We start from the raw sequence: 5059 nt of genomic DNA, 5'->3' as shown, positions 1-5059 counted from the left end.
TTCATCCATCATATACACAATCATATCATCAAACCATCACCTGGAAGTGCATGCAATATCCGAAGATCGTTCACGCACCGGTAAGCTCTCATTCACGTTTAAGATATACATAAATAACATACAAATCATACATGGCATACACTTATCATTTAAGGTAAGTGTATTAACTATCACATTGAGTATGCACACATCCCCGAAAACATAACAAGGAATGGGGCTAGAAACTCACCTGAACGCGATTACGTTCACCGTTTATGGTTATTCCTTTCTTGAGCTGTGCATGACTAACTGTATAATCATTACATATATTTAATACGGTTCTAGGTCTTCTTATTTTTTACTTAATTAATCTTAAGCGTCTAAGCCGGTTTTACTTCATTGAATCTTTACCAGTTAGTTAATCGTTACTCGTTAACCTTTAAAGGTATCTTACATAAATTAACAAAGTCCAAGGGCTATTATGTAATTATATCATTGCTTTCTAAGTCAAGGGACCATTCTGTCATTTTATTAAAATTCTAGTTCGTTACTCAGTTCTTAACGAATTGACTATCATAACGAACCGGTTCTTGTAACGAATTGGACCTTAAGACGAACTGGTCATCTTAACGAATTGGACTTCATTCGTTTGGTATGGTAAACGAATTGAACTTCATAGCGAACTGAACCCTTATAACGAACCAGTACCCCACTTACACTCGCCACGGTGTACCTTTCCACATGTCTTGCATGTCTTTCTCCCCCACACCTTCTGCTTCTTATCCTTAGGGTTCCAAAACTGAGTAACTAGGCGTTTGACAAGAGAGACCCATTTCTTATCCTTCTTCTTTTCCACCACCACATCATCTGCCGACAAGTCGTCGTAAACCATTTATGCGAGCCCTACAGCAGAATCAAAAGTACCCAGTCTACCAGCCTTGACCAAGATGCGAACATTCTGCGGCAGCCCTCTAAGGTAACACTTGATCCGCTTGGCCTCATTGTTCACCAAGTCTGGCACCAACCTTGACATACGGTTGAATTCAGTGGTGTATTCGCGGTGTGTCATCTTACCCGCCAATAACCCAAGAATTTCATTTCAACCCTTTCAACTTCTGCATCTGCAAAAAACCTCTTCATCACCAGTTCCTTCAAATCCTTCCACCTCATAGCTTTGATCTCTTCTGGACTCTTCATTTGCTCAATTGACTCCCACCAATACTTGGCTTCATCACCGAAAGATTGGGTGACGTAACCTACAGCTTGGTTTGGACGGCATTTGCTAATTCGGATAACCTTGTCCATCGTGGTTATCCATTGGAGAGTTGCAATTGCGTCTCCCAAGCCAGTTAGCTTCGGTGGGTCACAACCTTTGAAAGACTTATAGTTTCACCCACCTCGGCCTCTTCTCCTATCATCGACTTTCACGACTTAACCACACTTGATTCCTCTTTCTCCTTCTCATCATCATTCTTATTCTTCTCCATAGAATTCTCAGCAGTCCTTGCCTGACTTTCAGAAGACTTTTCAGAATTCATGTTCTTCACAGCAGTTGCTACCCGCTTGAGCAATGGCAACTTGAATTGCGGGATCCAGTTGAACCCCTTCGTTGTTGCTTGGATTTCGACCAACTGCACTTCCTTCTCCCTCGGTGTTAGTAGCTGATTCTACCGACGGTTCTCGTACCATGAGTGGCCTACCACGACGTCTCGTACTTCCTCCCCTTCCAGCAACATTCCTAGCTCCAACCATTCGTATTCTATAAGGAAACACAAACGTCATCACTTAAGGAACCATTTATTACAAGGATAGCAAGGCTAACAGGTATTAATAGTGGCCAACTGTGATTAGCTGCTCACGTTACTTTCCGTGTCCTATACACTTCCTCTTATGAGTCCATTTGTGCTAATTCTATTCTTAAGCAGTTAATCAATCAAACAGTCAAGAATTCCTATCCCTAACACATACATATTCTTTCTTTAAAAATTGGCTAACATTAAAATTTATTATTCAACGATACACATCACCATTACTGAGCTTGCTTGAGTGACACATGGCATTCTTGAACTGACATTTTCTTTCTGTTCTTACTGAAATCCCATTTTCTGTTCGAGTCTAAGCATGTAGAATGCTTAAATCTCTCAAACTTTGCTCTGATACCAACTTGTAAGGCCCCGTTACCAGTGCCCTACTTTGGATGTTGGATTTACTCATTAGCATAGTTCTAAATATCAGAGTTAAATAAAACTTTACGTGGAATATAAAAACTTCAAAACAATATATTACATAACCATCAATTCTTGTTTTAACGAGCATTCAAATTGTTTAAACATAAAACATTGTCTTTTAAATAACATAACACTTCCTTGAGATGCCAGTATCTTCAATTTCATGCCATGTGTTTCCCCTCAAGCGAGCTGCCTCATTTTACTCACCTGCGTGCATTCAAAAAGTCAGCTACGCTGAGTGAGTTCTAGTTAAACAAAGAACTTACTTTACATACACATATACGTGCCTGTAGGTACTTATTACATACTTAACCTGCTCATCATTCTTTCATATATATTCATAACTAATCCTACATGCCTCGGATATTATTAGGGTCCGGTCAACCTCCAACCTCGGATATTATAAGGGTCCGGTCACCCTCCATCCTCGGATATTATTAGGGTTCGGTCATCCTTCATCCTCGGATATTATTAGGGTTGGGTCACCCTCCATACTCGGATATTATTAGGGTCCGGTCTCCCTTTGTTGCTAATATTATGCCATACCTTATCATATATATATCTGTAAGTTTCATACATACTTACATCATTCATCCATGATATACACAATTGTATCATCAAACCATCACCTGGCAGTGCATTCAATATCCGAAGATCGTTCATGCACCGGCAAGCTCTCATTCACATTTAAGATATACATAAATAACATACAATTCATACATGGCATACACTAATCATTTAAGGTAAGTGTATTAACTATCACATTGAGTATGCACACAGCCCCGAAAACATAACAAGGAATGAGGCTAGAAACTCACCTCAACGCGATTACGTTCACCGTCTATGGTTATTCATTTCTTGAGTTGTGCACGACTTACTGTATAATCATTACATATACTAAATATGGTTCTAGCTCTTCTTATTGTTTACTTAATTAATCTTAAGTGTCTAAGCCGGTTTTACTTCATTGAACCTTTACCGGTTAGTTAATTGTTACTCGTTAACCTTTAAAGGTATCTTTCACAAATTAACAAAGTCCAAGAGCTATTATGTAATTATATCATTCTTTTCTAAGTCCAGGGACCATTCTGTCATTTTATTAAACTTCCAGTTCGTTACTCAGTTCTTAACGAATTGACTATCATAACGAACTGGTTCCTGTAACGAATTGGACCTTAAGACGAACTGGTCCTCTTAACGAATTGGACTTCATTCGTTTGGTCTGGTTAACGAATTGAACTTCATAACGAACTGAACCCTTATAACGAACCAGTACTAATAACGAATTGGACTTAACGAACTAGGCCTAGTTCGTCACTCTTTCATTAACGAAATGGCATACGTATTTCTTGACGAATTAGGTAACGAATTAGTTAGCGAATGAAGCTAGTTCGTTATTCTTCCGTTGCGAATTAGCTTAATGAACCAGGGTTAATTCTCTATGTTCCCGTAACGAATTAGGGTTAGGTCAGAGAATGTCTGAAACATTCTCTGGCATTTCGTTAACCTCGTACGCTGTTTTCCAACGTCGCCTTTCCGGCGCCGTCGTCCACGGAAAAACGAGATCTCACTCGTTTTCCATTGTTTTTCACCGTTTTTCGTCCCGTTCGATCCAGATCTTAGCTAGGGTGACCCCTAAGCTCATCTTTGGTTCGGTTTGTACCCGATTCCACCCGGATATCATGACTTTAACGGTTTAAGGGTGTCGGCTCGTCGTTCCAGAACTAAATCTAGCGGGTTTGGATCCATACAACATCATACTATCATTACCTTGGGTCGGGATCGATTTTCCTTCTTGGTTCGGCTAGAGAAAAGAGAGAAACTAGAGAGAGAGCTTAAGTGTGTGTTTTGGGTGGTGTACGGAATATGTGTAAATGAATGGATTAATTGGTAATTAAGGATTATATATTACGGATCATGGGCTTAAGCTCATGGTCTTTTCTTCTTTCCTTCTTAATCCAAGTCCATAACCCATATCTATTTAACCCAACACTAGCCCGACTCATAATAACTCATGTTTTCATTTTATTAACCAAAACTAGAAAATGGGATGTTACACTGAGAACCCCTTTGACACTGAGAAACAGCTTCTCGAGATGCTCACTGCTGTAAGGATCCTTTATCCTGATAGCCTTTATTGATAGATCAAGGATTCTTCTAATCTCGTCTCGTTTTCTTGTACATGCCGTCAATTATGCTCGAATCCATCATGAGAAGATTGTCGGATAATATGAGGAGACTCTCCGAGGGATGAGGTCCATAGCCGCTGCAAAGGATAAGGCACTCGCCAAGATGACCAAGGAGAAGAAGCAAGCCGAGGATCATGCATCCAAAATTGTTGTTCAAATGCAGGACGAAATAACTCGTGCTACCAACGAGGAAAAGATCTGGGCGGCCAAATCAGTTCTCTAGGCCTGGATCAAATTGGTGAGTGAGGCCAACAATCCAACTTTTGACAAATCCTCGTGGGACATAGCGCAGTGGAAGTAATCTTTGGCATATTTGGGCGGAGGCGAGGATGCTGAAGCAGCTGATGGAACCGGGGTTGGAGCGAGAGGAGAGAAAAATGTGAATGAGATAGACGAGGGGAAGGAAGCAGCAGCAGTTGGTGAAGAAGCTGCTTTAACGGGCGATGAAGGATATCAAAGACAAGGCCTGAGCCCGTTTTACTTTTTATTTTGATGATATTTTTATGGATATCGGATAATGGTCTGTAATGGATAACAATAACTAGGATAAAGGATCCATGATCCTTAAGACAATTTCTAGGGCTAGCAAAGGTGGAAGGATCCTATGTTTGTGGGGATGAAGCCTTTGATGCCCCTGTTTTATTTTCCTACACTTTGTCAAAC

This window comes from Bidens hawaiensis, unplaced genomic scaffold (genome assembly GCF_021521415.1).
Source record: "Bidens hawaiensis isolate Kalapana, Puna unplaced genomic scaffold, B.hawaiensis_p1.1 tig00041797_1, whole genome shotgun sequence".
NCBI classification, from domain to species: Eukaryota; Viridiplantae; Streptophyta; class Magnoliopsida; order Asterales; family Asteraceae; genus Bidens; species Bidens hawaiensis.
The sequence above is the reverse complement of the archived record's forward strand: the minus strand, read 5'-3'. Positions refer to the sequence as shown.